The sequence below is a fragment of the Lissotriton vulgaris genome, chromosome 3_1, assembly GCF_964263255.1.
Source record: "Lissotriton vulgaris chromosome 3_1, aLisVul1.2, whole genome shotgun sequence".
Lineage (NCBI taxonomy): Eukaryota > Metazoa > Chordata > Amphibia > Caudata > Salamandridae > Lissotriton > Lissotriton vulgaris.
This window is the reverse complement of record NC_141689.1, coordinates 393,813,463-393,837,733: the sequence shown is the minus strand read 5'-3', so window position 1 is coordinate 393,837,733 and position 24,271 is coordinate 393,813,463.

The following is a 24,271-nucleotide window of genomic DNA, read 5'->3' as shown; positions in this document are numbered from 1 at the left end:
GTAACACACTTTGGGGGCCTGTGAGCTGTGCGCCACTCCATCTTTGAAGCCCACGTCACCCTAACCACATGATGAGGGAGAAAACGAATTGTGCAGGGCTGGAATTAAGCCAGCTGGCTGCCGAAGCTCAGATGCTCCTGGGAAAGCGACCTCTGCTCCAGGAGAAGACTTCGACTTGTACCTGAAATGTTACATTTTATGATAATGTTTGTGTGCCCTATTGTTTCCGCACTCTTATGCCATGGGAACTGGAATGTAAGGGGTGGGTTCAAACTCCAAATTCTAGGTGGTGACAATGACCTAACCACCTCTCTTGTCCAATCCAAAGTTGGGGATCCTTTCATTTGCAACATTTGTGGGTGGTCCACTGACCCAAAAACAGTATAACTAGTCTAGTTTTAGCTAGAGAAATTGTCAGACTTGTCCGAATAGCCGACCTGTCACTGACCCTACGAACTCTATAGGTGATTAATACAGAGAGCTGCGGAGCACTCTGTCCCTAATTTCAACAAACTTAGTCTGGGGTGGAGGAGCTTTTTTAAGTGCTGCGAAGCACTTTGCTGGGAGATTTGAGAACCCAATCGGGGTTATTGGCAGATTCCTTGCAGAGAGGGCGTAGCGCAGGCGTTGCATCCGAAGCTGCAGGTGTTGGTCGTACCCTTCCGTGAGCCCAGTCCTGATTCCAATCCTGGGGTGATCCTATCCTGACTGTCCATGAGCTGTACCTGCTCGCCTACTGGCATTCCAAGTGCTTGAGGGTCCTTTCCCGCCTTTCCCAACTGACCCGTGGCCAGGGTTAGTCTTCATCCTGTCCTAGGTAAATATAAATTATATGTGGGTGTTCGTCCTTCTAAATCTTTCTCTCCTATTTTCCAAATAAAGCAATCTTGCCTGTGATTTATCTCTGACCTTTTAAACTCTGACGAAAATATTCTTTTAGCATGTTCCTTATCTCTCCCCTACCCTTACTCAAATGCTGAATTGTTTGCATATTTAGTATGTTCCACTGTTACCCTCCTACAGAAGTTGCATTTATTCTAAAGCAATTGTTTCCCAATTCTCTTAGTATATTCCAATTAGCTTTTATTAGTATGTTCCCTTGTTCTTACCTATCCTTTAGTGATGAAATAGCATGCTCCTTCTCATAGTATCCTTCTGAAAATTAATGATTCTCACGCTGATTCATAGTTATATCGTGTTCTTGATCTTGGTTATAGATGTTCTCATTTGTGTAAATTTCATTCCATGGCATATGCAAACCTTTTATGATTTAGATAAAACCTTTAAAACTTCCTGTGTTTGTGGTTATTACAAGGTTATACACATAATATAAATGTATGTGGTATTAGTGTTATCTGCCTAAGCTTAAATTTTAGCCCCTGATCCATTGTGGTCAGAGGTACCTGTTCGCAAGGATTGGTAAGTCAGGTACACATGAAATATATAGAAAGTAAGAACCCCGAATTACTGATAGCGCTGTGAAGGTTACCTGATTCATGAAAAATTATTGATGGGCCCAATAGCATATATATTTTGGAAAATAAGGATCGGGTGACCTGCACGCTCTATCAGTAATTTTCTGGTAGCAGAATGATGGTGAGGACTAGTTAAGATATTTGCTGATGAAACCGTGAAAATAAAATGTGCTGCTAAAAATAAAAATCTTTTCTTTCAGTTATCGATCGATCTAAATACTATTGGTTTTGAAATGTTATAAAAGTATTGTTTTGTGAAATGCTGCCATATTATTGCATGTGATTAACAAATTGTTAGTGATTGCTCTATGTTGTCTGGAATCCCCGGGGAATAGTATAGCGGGTGGTGAGCAGAATCCACTTAGCTGTGAGGTCACTGGCTGCGAGGAAGATTAGTGCATGGTTAGGTAGAACCGGAAGCGCTAATTAGGATTTTCTGAGTGAATAGTTGAATAAATGATAGCAACGAGTCCGCTAATGAAACTTTAGTTGTGATATTACCTAGTAAGGGTCACACGAGAAAGGAGTAGTAGGTTCATCGGAGCTTGAATGATAGCAAAGGAGTGCCTTGGTGAAACTTTAGACTTAGTATAATCCCGGAAAGAGTGGTGAGTCAAAGAAGTAACAGGTTCTCTAATGCTCGTGTGAAGGGCTAGGCATAAGGGTCTATCCGTAGTGTATGAAAAGTAGACAGAAGAGGTTTACTTGCAGTGAAACTTTCTTTCTTTAGACACTCGAGCACAGTGGCGAATGTTATACGTTGTTAACTAAATTGAGCGCTTGCACTTTAAGAAAAATTCAAAGTTTCCGTTACCTTGTGAAGGATGGAGTCGGTCGCGAAGCTGCGCTGACGTCACTCCGTGCCACGCTGGTATTGGTTGAAACAGCGGGCATGTAACGAAGCTGTTATTGTAAAGGAGGGGTGAGTGCTGAAGCGTGGGACCGCGTCTCGCGAAAAGGCCGCGCACCCATTGGTCGAAATTATTTGCAATCACAGGGTTGGTTGGTTGTTGCATCTGTTGAGAGACGCGCTGGTATTGGAGGAGGATTTGTAAACAAAGAGGCCGTAGCTGACCACGGAACTTTTGGTTACGCAGTCTATGTGGTATCCCAAATACTTACCTGATCCACAACTTTTAGGTTTTTGCAAGGATCAGATGCTAAGAGGTAGACCTTATAATATGTACGGAAGCAAGAGAAAAATGTAATTTGCTGACAAAATCAAAAATTATTTCAAGAAAGACAAGCCCATTAGAACTAGAGAAGGTGTAATCATTCCACCACCTAATACTCCCGCATCATTCATGATGTTTGATAAAGGCTATCACACCTGCGTATGGTTGGAGAATTGGGTAAAGTATACCCAAGACGATGGAATCCTAGCATTTCCCCTAGATGGTACCTTTAATAGTAGAATTTTGTTTAATTTGAGGAACCGAATGAATAACTTACATCCCAGATCAAGGTTGACTCAGTATGAGGCTTTAGAAGAATGGGAGATTGAGGCCTTAGAGCGAGACAGACCCAGAATGGATAAGGAAGTGAGCAAATGGTACCCGAAATTGCAGCGAGAAAAAGATGAAACAGTGCAGACAGAATATGATGGTTGAGGGACTATTTCCAATGTTTGGTATAAATGAACCCGAGGGAGGGAAAAGCACAGAGAAAACCCGACACCTAAGGTCTGCAGGTGATTCGGAAGATGAATACCTGGAGGATTTAGTAATGAAAAATCCACCGCCATATGATGAGGAATCTAGGTCCCTGAGTTCGAAAAACCTGTTTTTCCGACACCCTAGAGAAAGAAGGGCCAGTGAAACAGATGTAGCAGGTAAAGAGGGATTTTGTAGACCTGATACAACCTTCCCAAACTATAGGCCATTTGGTGATGAAAGACCAGGAATGACAGTCCCAACTGCCCCAAGTCTGTATCTTCCTTTAGTTTCGCAGGTAATACATGAAACACCGATTGAAAAGGTTTTACAGGAACAAGAAAGGGAAGCCTTAATTAAACAACGGAATGAACTAATTAAGAAAATATTATTGTTGAATCCCAGTCCTGAAGCTTTGACAATTCCAGTAACTATTGGTCCCGTTGTTCCTCTTTATGGGGATAGACAGGCTATTCCAAAAACTCCAATTATTACACCAGCTGTAGCACAACCCAGGAAGGAGCCTTTCATAGTTGACGATCAGACAAGTGAATGCGAATCTGTGGTCTCCCTGTTGGATCTGCCCATAAGGGAACCAGAGAGTAGTGTACATCGAACGAGAACACAGACTAGTGCAAGGGAAGTCCTGATAGACACAGCTTCAGGTACTCGAAGTGCCACAATAGTGACTCCGGAAGAAATAGATAGATGGACCAGAGAATTAGAAAAAAACAACTCCCCAGCCAAAACCATTAGATATTTACAAGCTAAGAATAGAGATGGAAGAACTAATGGCTGGAAACGTGGGATTAGACAGACTCTTAGCGAGGAAGAGTTGTGGTTCATATGCAAAAGTCTTACCCGAAACACCAGAGTGTTCCATGAGAAACTAATGGACACTGCAGCTAATATGGGAATAGATGTGAGCAAATCCAAAGTATTACAAAAGCCTTATAGAGCAGAGTTTTCGGACAAAGACCTAGTAAACATGAATATGTCTGGGAAAAAGGTGCAGATAAGGGAATTGTTAAACCCGTTGCAGAAATGGGGAGACTTAGAAAAATGGAAAGCCAGATGGGCAAAGAAAAAGGAAGACAGTAAGGCCAGACCGAAGACTTCTGCATATGTCCTAAAGGAAGTCGATAAGCCAGAAACCTTGTATCCTATGCGAGAAGTGCCAGGGGGAAAATATGTACATGTACCATGGTCCCGACAGGATTTTGTGTCCTTTACAAATGACTTTCCAAAACTTCGAGAGAAACCGGTAGAGTGGTGTAGGCAGGTCGAGAGACTTGTCAAAGTCCAAAAGGGCCTCCTGAAGGACCTAGATGGGTCCTTCGACATTGTAGCTCCTGTAGATTTATGGACAGAATGTAAAATTGCAGTTGATTGGCCCACTGAGGAGTATGAACAAGAATCAAGAACAGGAGCTCCCTCTCCAAATGTAATGAGACAGTATGACAAGGTAATACAATATTTGAAAGGGAAAGTGCCAGCAAAAGAAACTGATTGGACCCGTATAGATAGAACTACCCAAAATCCTGATGAAACAGTTCATTCCTATTATGAGCGACTGTTACAGGTGTTCAAGACCTACAGTGGAATCGATAATATTGAAATGAAGGATATGACCCATTTCATTTATCGATTCGTGTTGGGTTTGAGACCTGAGATCTCCCAGTGGATTTGAGATAACAAGATCTGTTGGCAGGGTAAACCTGTAGATGAGGTCCTAAAGTACGCCAAGTACTGCGAAGATGAGATGAATAAGCAAAAGGCCTTAAAGGAAAAGGTTATTTGGGCTCAAGTGAAATTGGCGGAACAACAAGAAATACAGTTAAGTAAAATAAATAATAACACCCCGAATACAGGTACTGGGGAGGAGGGAAACTCCGAGTTAAAATGAGTCGAGAGGAGGCTATGAAAAAGTTTCCCTGCCACGGGTGCAGTCAGATAGGGCACTGGAGAGACGAATGTCCGAATTTACAGAATGGTAATGTCCCAAATAATGATTTAAATCCACAGGCGCAGAAAGAGGGGCCCCGAAAGACCCAGCAACAGGTAAAACAGAGTCAGTTGCCTTGTGCACCTAGGCCTAATTATAAGAACAAAAATCAGCAGAATGAGACAGTTGAGGTGTGGGAAGGAAGGGAGGATAGAAATGTAGCAACCTCGCAATTCCTGTTGAATGATACATTCCTCTGTGATGAACCTTACTGACGGGGCCTGAGGGGGGAGGACGAGGAGTGCATACTTGGCGCCTCCTTGCCGGTAGACCAGTCAGGGCCATACATTGAAGGAAAGGTTGAAGGAAATGACGTCACCTTTCTGTTGGACATGGTGCTACCCGTTCTACTGTGAGAACAGCAGACGTTCCTAACCTACCCCTCTCGAGAGAAGCAATCCAAGTAGTGGGTGTGTCAAACCAAATAATTAGTACTTCTGTAACTGAACCAATGGAGATCTCAATAGGAAATTTTAAAGAAATGCACAGATTTGTTGTCTGTGATTCCAGCCCTGTGAACTTATTGGGACGTGATTTGCTGTGCAAAATGAACTGCACCATCTTTTGCACACCAAAAGGCGTTGAAATCCAGACTCCAGATGAAGACGGATTGTACAAATTGATGTTGCTAAGGCCTGACTCAGAAATCAAGAAATTGACAATACAAGATTTACCTGAAGAACTCCAACAGACAGTGATACCAGAAGTGTGGGATTTCATTGGAAGGGATGTAGGACTAATGGCAAATGTAGACCCGATTCAAATAGCCATAAAACCAAATGCAGTTTACCCGAATACCAAACAGTATAAAATGAATGCAGAAGTGAAAGCCGGAGTTGCCCTCGAAATAAAAAGGTTGCTAGAAGCAAACATAATACAGGAAGTAATGAGCAGTCCTTGTAATTCGCCCATAATTGGAATCAAAAAGCCTAGCGGAAAGTACAGGGTAGTGCAAGACCTACGCAAGGTAAACAAGATCGTTGTCCCTTGCTGTCCTATTGTGCCAAACCTTGCAGTAATTTTGTACCAAATTCCATGGAATGCTGGATGGTTTACCGTCATTGACTTGTGTCATGCATTCTTTTCTATCCCATTGCATCCAGACAGCAAATTTCTTTTCTCATTTGAATTCGACAGTCATGTCTATGTCTGGAATCGTGTCCCTCAAGGGTACACAGAGAGTCCTTCTATTTTCAATCAGATTCTAAAAAGATGCCTTGAATCCTTAGTCTTACCTGGAGAATCAGTTTTGGTCCAGTACATAGACGACCTCCTGGTGGCGTCTAAAAGTCGGAATGACTGTGTTACTGATACCATTGCATTGTTGAATCATCTAGGTAAAGGAGGGCATAAGGTATCGCCAGACAAATTACAGTTCTGCAAGAATTCAGTGAAATATCTGGGACACCAGATAGAAAAAGGTATCCGGAAGTTTACTTCAGAAAGGATTAGGATAATTCGAGACATGGAATTACCCCGTACTTAAAAAGACATCAGAATGTTCCTGGGAGTGGTAGGATACTGTAGGCAGTGGATTGTGGGATTTGCAGTCTTAGCTAAACCATTGATAAAAATGACCAAGAAAGGAGCAAAAGATCCAGTTGAATGGGATGATGAAAGCATGACATCCTGGATAAAATTACGAAACTGTTTGTGTTCAGCTCCTGCATTAGGAATGCCTGACTATTCAAAAGATTTTGCCTTGTTTTGTGACACACGAGACAATTGTGCACTCTCAGTCCTGACTCAAATTCATGGTCTAACTAGACGACCGGTGGCATATTTCTCTGCCACCTTAGATCCAGTGGCTGCTGGATTGCCTGGATGTCTGAAAGCAGTAGCTGCAACTTGCACGAGTCTTGAACAAAGTGAGTCCATTGTCATGGTACATCCAGTAACTGTGTATGTTCCACATGCAGTTGTAATCCTACTGACCCGGACCAAGACTCAGTATCTCACACCTAGTCAGCTGACTAAGTATGAGAGGATTTTAGTGGGTGCTGCCAATGTAACTATCACTAGATGTAATATACTGAACCCAGCAACTCTATTACCAAATACACTGGCTGCAGAAGTCAGGGAGGAGGTTGAGCATAATTGCATTGATCTCACTGAATATAGCACAAAACCACACCCCGATATTAAGGAAACAGCTTTGCCCATAGAAGACATTGAATTGTTTGTGGATGGCTCATGTTTGAGACATGAGGATGGATGCCGAAGTGCTGCCTATGCTGTGGTCACCCTAGCCAAAACAATAGAAGCATCCTACCTATTTGGAGTAAAATCTGCACAAGTAGCCGAATTGGTTGCATTGACAAGAGCTTGTAAAAATGGGAAAAATAAGAGAGTAACCATATATACTGACAGTCAATATGGTTACGGGGTTGTGCATGACTTCGGCCAATTATGGCTGCAAAGAGAATCCATGACTTCCTCAGGTACCCCTATCAGAAATGGAAAAGTGGTACAGAACCTACTGGAAGCAATCCAGTTACCAAAAGAATTGGCAGTGGTCAAGTGTGTTGCTCACAAATCTGGCAACGACAATGTGACAGCTGGTAACCGTTATGCTGACCAAATAGCCCAATATTGTGCCCGAAACAAAATGTCATTGAACATCACATTGGGGGGAGTCGGAAACAGCTGCCAACTTATGGTGTTTGAGGATGTATCAACTTGGGAGGAACTGAAAGGGTTGCAACAGGCAGCAGAACTAGAAGAAAAAGCAAGATGGGAGAAAGATGATTGCCAACCAAGGGATAGAGATGGTATCATTGTTTATAAGGATGGTATGCCTGTGTTACCAGACAGTATTGTTGCTTCTATGGCAAGACTGATACATGGAGATACACACATGCAATGGTTCGTGTTTTTAAGCAAACATGGTACAATTCGAAGTTCAGGAACATTGCAGAGGCACTTTGCCAGAGGTGCTTAACTTGTTAGCAGTTTAATCCTGGAAAGAAAACAGTGGTGTTGCCCAGTACAATTGGAAAAGCAGAAGGCCCTTTTATCAGACTACAGGTTGACTTTATTCAGTTACCCATTTGGAAAGGACATAGGAATGTTCTTGTCATAGTCTGCCTATTTTCAAAATGGGTAGAAGCTTACCCAGCCAAGAAAAATGATGCCATTACTGTTGCCAAATTGTTACTGAGGGAACTGATACCTAGGTATGGTTTTCCAGTCACGGTTGAATCAGACAGAGGTGGGCATTTTGCCAATGACGTAATAACTCAGCTTTTCGAGGCATTTAAGATTAGCCAAAAACTGCACTGTGCATATCATCCAGAGGCTTCTGGAGTAGTAGAACAGCTGAATGGCACTATAAAGTCAAGACTGGGAAAGATGTGTAACTCTACTGGATTGAATTGGATAGATGCTTTGCCCCTTGTCCTGATGGGACTGAGAAGCATTCCAGACCGAAAAACAGGCCTGAGTCCCCATGAAATACTGATGGGAAGAGTGATGCGGCAGGCCTGAGTACCAGGACACAAACTGCTAAGTATTTCTGATGATTTGGTACTAGAATACTGCAAGCAGCCGCATTCTATCTCTCATAGATTGGGGAAGACGCCGTCGCCAGGCCCACAACTCCAGTCCATAATTTGAAACCAGGAGACTGGGTTGTGCTTAAGAAACACATCCAAAAGAGTTGCCTAGGACCGAAGTGGGGAAAACCGAGGCAAGTGATTCTCATCACCACAACTGCAGTAAAGTGTGCGGGTGTGCCGAAGTGGATCCATGCAAGTCATACCAAGAAGGTGACTGAAAGGGAAGTGGCTGAGGCTGAAGGTTGTACAGCTGAAGGGTCTCCAGACTATGGTCCTGAAGTAGCTGAGGACGAACAACCGAGCACCAGCCAAGACGAATGGTACCCCGCAGATTATCTGGCTCTTGATCCAATAAGAACCAGAAGATACACCTACTTAGATAGAGAGTGGGATAGTGAGGATGAGACAGAACTAGGAAGAGAAAATCAGATTATCGAAATCCATGACAGATCTGATGAAGAAGGAGGTCAGATAGGCACAGGACAGGTCATAGACACACCTCCTACAACTCCAGAAACAGAAAAGGGACAGTTAGAAATTAGAGCGGAAGTTCATGCGGAAGAAGATCAAGGGTTCAAAGTGCATGAACAGGATCATATAGAAATAGACGAACGTGTTCAGGAAACAGAACTTGAAACAAACGAAAGTCAAATTCAGCATACACCTGAACCAGGCCAGTTTAGCAACCAGGCAGAATAAACTGTAGTAAGACCTAGGACTAGTCAGATAGGAAGCGAAAACGGAAGTGTCGAAATAGCTGTTCCACAACTGAATGAAAACAAAAGAGCTCGTGAAGAGAGTCAAATTACAGTGGCAGTTAAAAGACTTAAAAAGAAGAAAAATGAACCAAGATTCATAAAAAGACTAAAACTGAGATTGAAAACTGTGGAAGAAAAGCTAGAAGACCGAAAGAAGGCTGCCAGTGAAAAAGAAAGGGCTGGAACCAAGCCTCAAAGACGGAGTGACAGAATAAAAAGACAAAACAAGAAATATCGGAATCCTGAATGGACCGACCTAGTACTAGAGGAATTTGAAGACCTCGAAATAAGTGACGAGAGTGACGAAGAATCGATTGCTGATCAGGGTTCCGAAGAAGAAGACCCCACCTGAAATTTTAGCCTGCGTAAGCCACCTGTGTAAAGTTACAAAGAGGGGTTGAAAACTTCTTCTAAGCCAAAAATGTCTGATTCAAATGTGAATGGAAGACCTAGACAGAATTGCTGTAAAACATGCTGTAAAATATGCTTATGTAGTATAGCGATCCAGCGCTCCTACTAAAAATTCTGCATAAATGATGTCACCATCTACTACCAGACTTACCAATCAACACCAGGCCCATAAGAACAACAGAGCAACTGAATCATGAGGCGAATGAATCTAATATGTTGTTTTTAAACTTTCTACAATAAACAAGACCAGCTTGTAATTTTAAAAGTTTATTTCATGAATCTCAAAATTGCATAAACTTTATTAGCTCTTTATTAATATCAAACATTTATTTTTATTTTATTCAGTTTAATACCATTAATCATTGGCTCAAAATCTGACAGTTCAACATTGCACAAAATAATGAATTAAAGAAAACATTAACCCTATTCCCTAAGTTAGCGTTCTGACCTGAAAAGGAAAATAAATGAATAAACAGTTGAATGCTTACGATCCAAAGGAAATCGGACAGCACTTCGCCCTCAGGAAACAGTCAGCCCCGTTCCCTTCAAGAGGCCCAATTTTTATACCTTATTTGCTCGCTAATCTATCTAAATGTAATTCTTTGAGAAAGTTCAGCACTGTGATTGGTTGATGACTGTCAGACCACCAAAACCACCTCTTCCAGGGTATGAGCGTCCCCATACTATTGTTCATTGACATAGAGTGATATAAACTTCCGAGCGTCTTTGCAACATTTTTAAAAGTTGCTTCTCTGACTTCCACCAAAGCTCGGCAAAATCATCCCTGTCATTTCCTCGGCCTTGTAAAAAGAACATCCAGAGCAGTTCATGAATAAGTCTCCATTGTCAGAGCCACAGTCTTTTCAAAGGTGAAGCGCAAAAACATAACTCTCCATGGAAAGTTTCCAAGATGACTGCATTTGGCTCCAACTCTGCTCACGTACAGGCCGACCAACTTTTCTTCAGAACCAAAACTAGGCCTCAAACCACTCTCGGGCTAGTATTTAAACAAACACAAAAGAGTAATTAATTCAGGTAAAACAAACCCTTTTGTTACTCACCCGACCAATGCTAATTAATAATTAACCCATTAATAAAAGACATCTAGCAAAAGCAAACAAATAAAGCGGCACATAAAATATCTACCATTCTTCATATAGTCCAGCTTTAAGTTTCTGAAAGAGTAAAAAGATGATTAAATGATACACAGACAGACAAACACAACATAGGATGAACATGTAAGCACATATAATAAAGCACATGCCATGAATGATCAGCCGCATATTAATAGTGACAAAGACAAAAGGACAAACATGACAAACAAAACAATATTAATCATGTGTTACAAAACAGACTCGCAAATGCAACAAGAGCACATGTTATTAGTTCCCGCGTGTTCAAGTGTGGTGCAAATGTAATCTAAGTTGATTAGTTAAACAAATCATGCAACAGCTCATTAATAAATTAGTTCATGTTATAGGAAATTGAATTCACGAGTCAGAATAAAATATTTTCTGAAGCTCGCTTCATTAACTCCCTCATCTGGTGATTTAAAAATCACCAAACAACACCCAAAAATTTCAGAAAAATGTTCACCCATTTTGGAGACAACACACATTGGATTCTCTCGATATTAGTCTCCCTAAACCCCTGTTTCAGCTGTCTGGTCATCTCTTTCAAACTGAACCCTTCGCATTTCCTCTAACTCATATTCTTTTTCTTGTTCTTTTCTGAGTTTATAAATCCTTCTCTTTTCTTTCTGATGCTTCCTCCTCTTGTGAATCAAACAACTAATCTTTAGCAGCATTATCACTATAATAATGACAATTACTGGATAGAGCACTTTGCCAATGATGGAGCTACCAAGTACAGAAAACCATTCTTTAATAGCCTCCATTCTTTTTCCAATTTTCTCAGTAAAACCTTCTTCCTCCATGGGTTCTATTTCTTCATGAAACTGCGTAATGTTTTTAACAAGTAACTCTATATCCCGATTTTTATCAGGAATGTAAGTACAGCAATGTTGGACATGTAAGACCCCACAGACTCCTCCCTCTTTTGCAAGCAGAATGTCTAGGGCAAGACGATTCTGCATAACCATGCTTCTGGTAGCAACAAGTTCAGTATTAACTAATTGGAAACCACTTGCAGTATCAGTTGACAACCTATCTACAATTGTAGAAACCGTTCTGATTTTGATTGAATTCATGGTAATAACAGCACCAAAGATGTCTCCCAAGATTTCTGAAAAACTTTCTCTTTTGTACCTATTCAGATTCAAATGTTCACCATTTTCAAAAGTACCCTTTTCATTTCTGTCAACATGAAAGATTTTTGGAAAGACCAGGTCAAGATAACATGTCCCGTACCAATGGTCTGGAAGGCTAAAATATGCTTTATTGCCACAGATAAAATAAATCCCAGGAAAAATTGGGAACTTTCCACCTTTAAATCCCCATCCCCCTGTGATACGATATGTATCCTCACATTGACTAGCACCCACAAAATAATTATCATACAACGTATTGTCTCTTCTGATACAAAATTTACCACTAACTGGTTCGTCTATGTGAATTGCAGCATTAGTATTAACACCATATAATTTTGCATCCTCCATCTGCCAGTACTTGGATTTAGCATGTTTAAGCATTTAATTTCTTTTGTAAACAGCCCTTCTCTCCTCAACCATATTCAGGAAAGTTTTCTCTTCAGCTCTCATTTTGCATGTTAAATTATTTCTATAGGCGTACTCATAATTGAGTTTGTTAGTAACTAAAAAGAATTCCCTCATCTGCTTTGCAGGTTTCACTTTGTTCAAGCTATTTACAACTTTAAGATTTGCAAAAACCTTATCAAAGTCTGAATAATAATATTCCAGACGACCAGTTTGATAAAACAAGCTAGCAATTACACTGCAAGTAATGCCATAAGTGAGAGGTAACATGTTATATGTAACTCCCTCTGAAACAGAAGCAGGCAATTTCACACAGACATAGCAATCTTTGACATTCATTACTTTGACATATTCAGACAGAAGCCTTGAAAATGAATTGCTTGAGCAATCTCCAATAGATCTATCTTGATGAGACTCTGGATCATGATTAATAACTCTGCTAGACTTGCCAGCATGTTTCTTATGTTTAGGCTCTACCTTACTAGTTATATTAGTCTTGGATTTTTGCTTATTAACATCAAAAGGATAGACCACAGCTAAAATTAACCAAAGTAAGATTAATAATATCACACAAATAGAAGTCATTTTACAGCATCTCTTAAAAATCGAACACCTAGAAGTATCTGATCTAGGCATTCTAAAATTCAAAAACAAACATTTTAAATGTGAGTCACTACAAACTATATCCCCCTTTTAAAATATATATATATTTTTTTAGAATAAAACCCTAAACAGCTTTTCTTCGACCTTGTGTCACATAAATATGTGCTCTCCAACTAAACACAATTTCTTCGACCTAAAGTCACCTAACAAATTTTCTTCAGCCTTATGCCAGGAAACTCAACCCAAAGTCACCTAACAAACTTTCTTCAGCCTTATGCCAGGAAACAAAACCCTTATCTAAATTTCTAACAATTTCAATCCTTGTCACTGAGTTCTAAATCTTCCTGGCTGCTGCTATCCACCTCAACAATCGGTAGGATAATAATATAAGTCCACTCTGGGGACTTATATTTCTGATTTGGCTTTACTACTCTCTTTGTCTTTCAAGTGATTACTTCTATTTTCTTGTTTTCGTTTTTCTTTACAAGTTCACCTCCCTGACTAGATACTTTGTTGATTTGATCTTTTGATTTCTTCACCAGTTTGAATTTCAAATTGTCTTCAGGCCAAATGTCTCCTTTTCTCAAGACCTTTTTCTTTGGCACACATTTGTTACATTCAGCTTTCCAAGCTCTTTTTCTGAATTTTCTTATTTCAGATTCTTCATCACTTTCATCAGTATCTGTATCTGAAACTTCAAATCTGTACTCGGCAACTTCACTCCATTAGAAACAATACCTTTACTGGTACTTGGTAATTCTTCTTCTTCTTCAGGAATCACCTTCAGCTTCCCAGTGTCAGGCTTTTTGCACTTGATCACAGAGTTACTATTTTGCCTTTCAATACTCTGGCTCAGATTTTCATCTTGCTCAGAATCTTCTGCTTCTTCTAAATCTCCCTTTTCTTTCAGAGACTCTTTTTCAAGCAGATCATCGTCATCAACACCTCAATCTTCAGTTTCGATATTCAGATCTTCTTCATTCAAGTTCTGACTCTCATCTAGATTCTCTTGATGTTGATTTTCTTGTTGATCATCAGACTCAGGATCTTATGGGTCTCCTTCTGAATCTGAATCAGCTGTTGTGTCGCTGTCTTCATCAGGATTTTCAGGAGGAGGCACACAAATCGTATGGCTTACATGAATCCACCTTTTTAGCCCTTTGCACTTGACTGCATTAGTTGTAACTAAAATTATCTGTCTTGCCTTCTGCCACCTTGAGACTAAACAGTTTCTTCTTCGATGAACTTTGGTCCTTACCCAGTCTCCGGGTAACAAATTATGAGCTTGTACTTTCTCCTTTGAGATTACATCTGTTCCCACCTGATGAAACACATAATTCACTACATCAGACAGGTTCTGGCAATATTCAATGATTGCACTATCATTAATACTCATTAATTTGCCAACTGGAACAAATGCTTGCCTCATCACTCTACCCATCACTATATCATGAGGGCTAAGACCTGTCTTTTTCTCTGGAGTGCTTCTCATTGACATTAGAACAAGTGGAAGTGCATCCGTCCACTTCACTCCTGTGGCATTACACATTTTTGAAATTCTATTCTTAATAGTTCCATTTACTTGTTCAACAACACCTGATGCTTCTGGTCTGTAAGCACAATGCAGCTTCTGTTGAATATTCAAAACTTCACAAATCAGTTTCATCAATCTGTTTTCAAAATGAGTTCCGCAATCACTTTCAATGGTGACTGGAAATCCGTACCTAGGTATGATCTCCCTAAGAAGCAATTTTGCCACAGTGACTGAGTCATTGTGACGAGTTGGGAAAGCTTCCACCCATCTTGAAAACAGACAAACAAATACCAATACATATCTTAGTCTGTTGTGCATCGGCATCTCAATGAAATCCATTTGTAATCTGGTAAAAGGACCACCCTCCCGTCCTATGGTTCCCAGGCTTACAACAGTTTTTCTGTTGGGATTCATCTGTTGGCAGGTCAAACATCTTTGGCAAAGTGACTCCGCAATTATTCTAAATTTCGTGTTAAACCATGTTTCTCTGAACAATCTAATCATGGAATCTCTCCCTAAATGTCCTGGACCATGGTACATCCGTGCCATATCAGCAATCATGCAGTCTGGCATTACAGGCCTTCCATCCTTGTAAACCCAAATTCCATCTTCCTCTCTTTGCCTGCATTCATTTTTTAACCATGTGTTTTTCTCTTCCTCACTTGCCTCATCTTGTAAATCTTTTACTTCTTGCCATGTTTCAACTACAGAAATTAGCATGAGAGAATTCATTGTGTGACTTTCGTCTTTTTCCCGATTGATTGAGTAATTGTTTTTGGCGCAGTATTTCGCAATCTCATCTGCATATGCGTTTCCTTTGGTGATGTAATCATCACCTTTCTTGTGAGCTGCACATTTGACTACAGCAATTTGTTCTGGTAACTGAATGCCATCAATCAATCTCTTGATCAATTTTGCATTCCTGATTGGTGTTCCTGCAAAGGTTAAATAACCTCTTTGGGACCACAGTTGTCGATAATCATGAACCACACCATAACCATATTGACTATCAGCTATGGTTACTCTTTTACCAGCTGCTTTTTCACATGCTCGTATTAAACCAATTAGCTCTGCAATTTGAGCAGAACAAATTCCATCCAGAGGTGAACCTTCAACAACATCCGAAACTGTACACACTGAGTATGCTGCCCTCAGAAGTCCTTCATCATTCCTCAAACAAGATCCGTCTACAAAATAGACTATATCTGATTCAGGTAAAGGAACATCTTTTATGTCCTGTCTTGGTTTTGTGCAGTAATCTACAACATCCAGGCATTCATGATCAATGTCATTTTCATTACTTACCTCAGTAACAACTCTATCTGGTAGTAATGTGGAAGGGTTCAAATTCACACACCTCACAATTGACACATTGTCTGATCCCAGAATTGTTTTTTTGTATTTTGTCAGTCTGCTACTTGTCAGGTCTTGAGTTCTACTTCTTGTAAGAAGAATTTCAACTGAATGAGGTACTTATACTTTTACAGGAAATCCCATAATGATACCCTCACTCTGCTCAAGACTTACACTTGTTGCAGCCACTGCTTTTAGGCAACCTGGCAAAGCTTTTGCAACAGGATCCAAAACAGCTGAGAAATATGCAATTGGTTTTCTCAACTTACCATGCCTCTGAATTAGCACAGACAATGCACAACCTTCTGTTTCACTGCAGTAGAGTTCAAATTCCTTTTCATAGTCTGGCATACCCAAAGTAGGAGCTTCACATAAGCTCTTTTTTAACTGCTCAAAAGCTTCCAGTTCAACTTTTGACAGACTAATTAGATCTTTTATGGCTGCTTTTGTTAATCTCTGAAGTGGTTTTGCAATTACTGAAAACCCACTAATCCATTGTCGACAGTAACCAACCATTCCTAGAAACATTCTCACCTGTCTTTGTGTTGTCGGTGGTTGTATTGCTCGAATCATTTTAATTCTTTCAACTGTCACTTTTCTCGTTCCTTCTGCAATTCTGTGACCAAGATATTTCACTTCTTGTTTACAAAACTGCAATTTTGCTGGTGACACTTTATGTCCCTCATCTGCCAAACGATTTAACAGGGTAATGGTATCAGTAACACAATTCTCTCGTGTTTTGGCTGCCACAAGCAAATCGTCAATGTACTGTACCAGAGTGGAATTACCAGGCAATACCAAATCTTCCAGGGATTTCTTTAACAATTGATTAAAGATAGATGGACTCTCAGTATACCCTTGAGGGATACGACACCATGCTAGGATCCTATTTTGGAACCTGAAAGCGAAAATCTGCTGGCTTTCTGGATGTAATGGAACAGTAAAGAAGGCATTACACAAGTCTATGACCGTGTACCGTTCTGCATCATGTGGAATCTGGTAAAGAATTACTGCAGGGTTTGGAACAATGGGGCAACATGGAACAACAATCTGGTTAATTTTTCTCAGGTCCTGAACAATTCTGTATGTTCCGTTTGGCTTTTTAATACCCATAATCGGTGAATTACATGCGCTGCTTTCAATTTCTTTTAACACACCTTGACTTATGAACTTTTCAATCACAGGAATAACACCCTCAATTGTTTCAGCTTTCATTTTGTATTGAGGAACATTTGGAAAATCTATTCCCTGCTTAACAGTGATTTTGACTGGATCAATATTTTTCATAAGACCCATATCATTTCCTGTTAGGTCCCAAATTGCTGGATTAACTGGCTTTTTGAGCTCTTCTGGCAAGTCATTTTTATCAAACACAGGAAACAGTAATGTTTTCTCCTCATCAACCATTAGCATAGTCAATTTATAAAGCCGATCTTCTTCTGCAGTTTGCATTTCAATGCCATCTGGTGAGCAATATATCTTGCAATTCATTTTGCACAATATATCACGACCCAACAGATTAACAGGACTGCTGTCACAAACTAGAAATCCGTGCTTATCTTTGTAGTTACCAATTTCCACTTTTACTGGTTCTGTTAAATTGGTTTTGATTTGCTGATTAGCTACACCTACAACTTGGATGGACTCCCCAGAGAGAGGAAGATTTTTCTATTTCTGCTGATCTAACAGTAGAACGGGTAGCACCTGTATCCACAAGGAAAGTAACATCTACATCATTTACTTTTCCATTCACAAATGGACCAGACTGATCTACCTCAAGAGTGGGTCCAAGCACACACTCTTCTTCCTCTCTCAGGCACCGTCATGAGTAATCCTCTGATGAATCACTCTCTTCCTTGTCTTTCAACCAAAATTGAGAAGCATTTGACATGTTAACTTTTGACACATTGTTTACCAAATTACCTCCACAGAAACCTGTTTCGGGAGAAAATCTCTGTGTGTTAGCACTACCAGGGAATGGTGCTTGAGGTACCTGACTCTGCTGAATTTGGCTCTGCTGTACCTGGTTCTGCTGAAACTGGCTTTGCTGAATCTGGCTCTGCTGATTCACTATCTGTTGTCGCTGCTGACTTAATTCATTTAACTGCTGCTGTAGCTGTTGCTGTTGCTGCGGATTTAACTCACACTGCACCTGTGGATTCAATGAATTGTTTTTAAAATTTCTGGACGGGTTTTTGCACTCACGTTTCCAGTGTCCAATCTCGCCGCAATTAAAACATGGGAGCTTTTGTTTCAGCTCTTCAACATTTACATTAAATTTTGGTTTATTATTATTAAAATTATTCTTGAATTTTCCTTGACTCTGCTGCTGCATAGAAGCTAACTGTTGTTGCTCTGCTACCTTCACCTGTGCCCACATCGCCTTTTCCTTGAGATTCTTTTGTTTTGCGTCTATCTCATAACTGCAATATTTTGCCTTCCTCAGGATGTCATCAACTGAAAGTGCTTGACAACAGACAATTCCATTTCTAATCATGTCACCAATTTCAGGTCTCAGGCCATATACAAATCTGTATATAAAGTGGCTCATGTCTTTTTCACTTAATTTTTCGTAGCCACTGTACTGTTTAAAAACTAACAGTAATCTTTCATAAAATGAGTGAACTGATTCTTTTGGTTCCTGGTTTGTCCTGTCTATTTTAACTCAGTCCACTTCTTTCGGGGGAATTTTTGCTTTCAACCAGTAAATTACTTTATTATAAATGTCAATGACATCTTTTGCTGGGGCACCTGTAACCGGGTCTCGGGGAGGTTCTTCCTTTGGCCAATCCACAGAAATTTTGCATTCTGTCCAAAGATCTGATGGGACAACAATGTCAAAGAATCCATCTAGATCAATCCACAGAACTTTTGACACTTTTATGAATCTGTCTACCTGTCGGTACCATTCGACTGGCTTTTCTCTCAAACGTGGAAAATCATTAGTAAACAGTAGAATATCCTGTCTAGACCAAGGAACATGAACTTACCCTCCTCCAGCTATTTCTCTCATTGGAAATTCTGAAACTACTTCATTTCTTAATCTTTTATCCTGTTCTTTCTTTGACCATTTTATTCTACATTTACCTAATTTGCCTAATTTTCTGAGAAAACTTATTAATTCTCTTATATGTGTCATTCTTCCAGCAGCATTCAGATTGTCAATGTCTCTCTCAGAGAAATCCACCCTGTAATGTTTCTGTAAATGTTTCTGTTTACTTAAGTCAATTTCTAACTCAGCAGCCATTTCTTCCAGTTGTTCGTACCTGTTTTTAGTTTTCCACTGAATACTTTTGCAAATAAACAGCAATTCATCATCCTGATACAATTTCAAATTGTCAGTACCAATTGTGCCAATGATTAATTCTTCTAAATCAGCCTTTAATTTAGCAACATCAAGCTTTATTCTATTCTGTTTAGACTTTTCTCTGACAGGCCTGAATCTGAATCTGCCACTGATGGTGTTTATGAACTTGACAAACTTCCATTTAATGTTAAATTTGGCATCATAGATTTTTCTCTATGAATCTCTGAAAGTTCTGAATAAAATCTCTCAGCAACTTTTTGAATTTCTGCATTTAATGGAACTGTTAAAGCTGTTTGTCTATTGTCTCCTTGATCAAAAACCGGTACCACAGGACCAATAGTAACTGGTACTGTCACTGCTTCCATGCCTTTTGTCAATTGTTGAATTAAATCTTCTTTTGCTTTATTATAACTAGAAATTTCTGGAATGTCAGCAGGTATTCTCTTTTCCTGTTGTTGGAATCTAGGTGTGCTACAATTATTTACTGATCCTCTTTCAGGCAATTTTAAAAATCTGGGAGAACCTTCTTCAGCTTCTCTAGGAGGTGCACTTGGAGAAGTTTCTGTAGAAACTCTCGGAGTAGGTTGAGAACCTGCTTGATAAGGTGGCGGTTTGCGTTTAGTAGCATAAAAGTCTCTAAAACTGCATCGTCTAATTCCTCATCAATTCTCCTTCCAGCTGTCTTTTGTTCCAAGTCTTCAGTAATCATTATTCTTACTGGATACAGGCCATCGTACATATCTGCCTTTCTCCAGCGTCTCACTTTATCTTCATGTGTTTCTCTATTTAAAATATATTTTGAATTTGTAGGTGCCAGGCATTTGCTTTCACGCTCAAGTTCCATCATCTCAACCTTCCATTCAACCAATGCCTCAAATTGTGTAGGTCTAGGCTTTGGCACAAGATCCATCATTTTTCCTCTCAAATTTCTCAAAACCTTCAAATTAAATGACCCATCTTCTGGCCAAGCTAATACACCATCATTTCTGGTATAATGCATCCAATTATCAACCCAAATTACAGTATGATAGCCATATTCACCTTCCATATAGGCTGCGGGTGTTTTGTACTTATGAAGTAATTTACCACCACGCGTTTCAATTTTCTTGTCAGGTTTAAAATAATTTTTCACTTTCTGAAACCATGAAGGCTTCTTTTTCTCATTATCATTCCAATAACTCATGTTTTTAAGTGAAAATCGTTGTTCCGTAAGCTTCGAAAATGTTTCTCTGGTGTTCCGCTATTCTAACCAATCCGTGCGCGAAAGACACCAACAAGCCAATCAGGTTAAGCTACATCACCACCTTGCTCTTCCAATAGAAATACAGTATTCAGAACTGACCAATCTGGTGTCAGCTCGTCACAGTCACGTGAGCCAATCAGTGCGCTTTCTGTGACGTATGTTAGCCAATCACAGCGTGAACTGAAATGACGTATGCTACCGCTGCAGCTTCTCTGTGTGTTAGTCTGTTAACTCACCCCTCCTTTACAAAACTTTTTCATGGCGCCATTTTAAGCAAAACTTTCCAATGAAATTTTAATTAGTAACTACGAATAAACAAACCACCTGTCTGTTTCGCTAACAAAGTGATAGCTTTACAATCATACAGAATTCACTCTTCGCATAAAATAGACAACGCTATTTCTATACGATCATTTATTCACTCATGCATACGGAAAACCCTGATCATTCACAGGCAAAATCTTGGCAGGACTTGAACCAACCACAGAAAACGTCAAACGTTGATAAGAATAGACGACGCTATCTCACCCTTCTCTCAAGCTCAGATAAATCCTATTACTCTTTTCACAGAAAGTTTTAAAACGGGCAACAAGTGCCTATGCTTAATGCTACCATTTGAAATGAAATGAAATGAAATGAAAACAATATTTAATAAAGCGCACTGCTGCCAAGCGGCTTCCTGGCGCTGGGGGACCTGGATCAGAACTCACAGAGGGGAACACAAGGGAACCTAAGAAGGGAAAGCCAAAGAAAAAAGAAAAGTTTTTAAGGCTTTACGGAAGTGGCTAAAAATGAGAATGGAGCGAAGATGAAGTGGGAGACTATTCCAGAACTGGGGAGCCAGGACCGAAAGACGAGTGCCCCCAGATCTGGATTTACGGAAGCGGGGAATGTGAAGAAGGGAGAGAGAGGAAGAGCGGAGGGTGCGACTGGGAACATAGGAAAAAATGAGGGAAGTGATGTAAGCAGGGGCAGAGCGAGAGTGGGCACGAAAGGCAAAGCAAGCAAGTTTGAAAAGGGATCTGAAGCGGATAGGGAGCCAGTGAAGGGATTTCAAAGCCGGGGTAATGTGAGAGGATTTGGGGAGGGAGAGAATGAGACGGGCCGCCTGGTTTTGAATGGCCTGTAAGCGTCGGGATTCGTGGGAGGGAATGCCCACGTACAGGCCATTGCCATAGTCGAGGCGTGAGATGACTAAAGCCAAGACTATGGTTTTAAGCGCGTCGATGGTGAAAAAGCGAGATATTTTCCGAATGAGACGGAGGGAAAGGAAACATGAAGACACAACAGAGCTGATCTGGCTGTGCATGGTTAAGTCAGAGCTGACTTTAATGCCAAGGGTACGAACAGAGGAAGAGGGCGTGGGGGGGGGGCCGAAAGAAGGGGGCCAATGTGCAGGGGACCAAGGGTTAGAAGGGCCACCCGTGAGGACAAGTTCCGTCTTATCGGGGTTGAGCTTGAGATGGTTGGCGCTCATCCACTCAGAGATAAAGATAAGGGTGGAACTGAACTTGGGAATAGAATCGGGAGAGGAAGACAGATCAAAGACAAGCTGGAGGTCATCTGCGTAATTATATACAGAGACCCCCAGCTTGAGAAGAGAAGAAACAAGGGGACAGATGTACAGATTGAAGAGGAGAGGGGAAAGAGAGGAGCCCTGAGGAACTCCACAGGTGACCGGGCAGGAGGGGGCAGAGAAACCGGAGAGATGAACAGCCTGATGCCTATCCTGAAGAAAGGATGAAAGCCAGGAGAAGGCCGCGCCCCGAATGCCCGCTGCGCAGACACGGTCGAGAAGAATGGAATGGTCGACCGTGTCAAACGCAGCGGACATGTCGAGAAGCACCAGGGCTTGGGGAAGGTTAACATCTGCCTTGCCCTTGAGTTCGTCCAAGACCGCTAGAACCACCGCTTCTGTGGAATGGCCAGGGCGGAAGCCCGCCTGGTGGGAAGCTAAAAGACCATTGTCCTCGATGTATGAGGAAAGGCAGGAGGTGACGTGGGTCTCTAGGATTTTACCCAAGTAGGGGAGAAGGGAGATAGGACGGAAATTAGCGGGGAGGGAAGGATCTAGACCAGTTTTTTTAGAATGGGGAGCACAACAGCAGATTTAAAGGAAGAGGGAACAGTACCAGAGGCCAGTGAGGAGTTGAGAAGAGAGAGGGGAGGACCAGGACAATTAGTGAAGAGGATTTTGAGGATGCGCGCGGGAACACCGTCCAAGGGAGAGCCAGATTTAACTTTAGACAGATAGTTGTGAAACAAGTCAGGGGAAATAGGGGGGAAAGTGTCGAGGGAAGAAGAAGGAGGAGTGGCAGGGCTAGTGAGGATAGGCTGAGGCACAGTAGGAATGTTAGCTTTAATTTTCGCAATCTTGTCGATAAAAAAGTTATTGAGTGAGAGACAGAGGGGTTGGGAAGGAACCAAGCCGGGGGAGGAACGATCAGAAGTGGCAAGATTGCGAACCAAAGAGAAGATTTTGCGGGGTTTATTCACAGAGAGCGATACTCTCTCCGTGAAATAGGAAGTTTTGGCATTGAGGACTGCTTTTTTGTAGTTGGTAAGGAGTTGTCTGTACTGAGCACGCAGAGGGGGGGAGTACTGACGTCTCCAGAGGCGTTCCGCCCGCCTGAGATCAAGTTTTAGTGCTTTGAGCTCAGTGGACAACCATTTGTGCGCGTCGTATGGACGAACCGCTTTGATCTTTTTAAGCGGGGCCACACGGTCACACGAAGCAGCAAGCCATGTGCTTAAGGCTTTGGCCTGGGAATCAAGGGGGAGACAAGTAAGATCAGGAGCGGAAGAAACCAAAGAGAGTGAAAGGGAATCAAGGTCGGTATGGTTCCAGTTGCGGGCTAGAAGGTTTTTAGGGGGAGAGGGTTTGTCAGCCACACCTAAGTGAACAGAAAAGGAAATAATAGAGTGATCAGACCAGACACAGGGAGAGGTGGAGGGAGGTAAAGCAAGGGGACAAGACGACCAGATTTGGTCAAGTATATGGCCATGCACGTGGGTCGGGGCTGTGACGTAAGAGGTAAGATTCAGACATTGAAGAGTGGCAGAGAAGTCTTTAGAAGAAAGATCTTCCTTAGGGTCTCCTGGCCAGAAGTTAAAGTCACCAAGAAGGAGCACAGAGGATTTGTTGACCACGAGGGTGGCCAGCAACTCCTGGATGGAGGCTACAAAGGAAGGCATCAATTGAGGGGGGCGATAGACAAGAACCACAGTGAGGGGGGAAGGAAAGTTGAGGGAACGGGCCACCAGGTAGTCCACGTTAGGAATGGGGGGGTGAGGAAGGAGCTGAAATTTAAGTGACGACCGGACAATCAACGCCACCCCCCCGCCGGCCTTGCCATCCGGGCGGTCAGCTCGGAGGGCATAGTAGGTGTCGGGGAGGATGGCTAGAAGATCAGGGAGAGAGTCAGTAGTGAACCAGGTTTCGGTCAAAAATAAAAAGTCAGGAAAGTCAGTGGTTAAAAGATTAAAAAGTGCTGTCTGGTGTTTAACTGCCGACCGGGTGTTGAGTAGGTAGGCAGAGGCAACCGTGGGGGCCGAGGGGGAATGAGGAACCGGAGGTGAAGTAGAGGGGAGAGGAGGGGAGTCAGAAGAGAGAAGAGTCGGTGAAGTAGGGGAGAAGAGAGGATTCCAAGTGATTGTAGGTGATGAAGGGGGAGAGGGGCAGGAGAAGGAAAGGCGGAT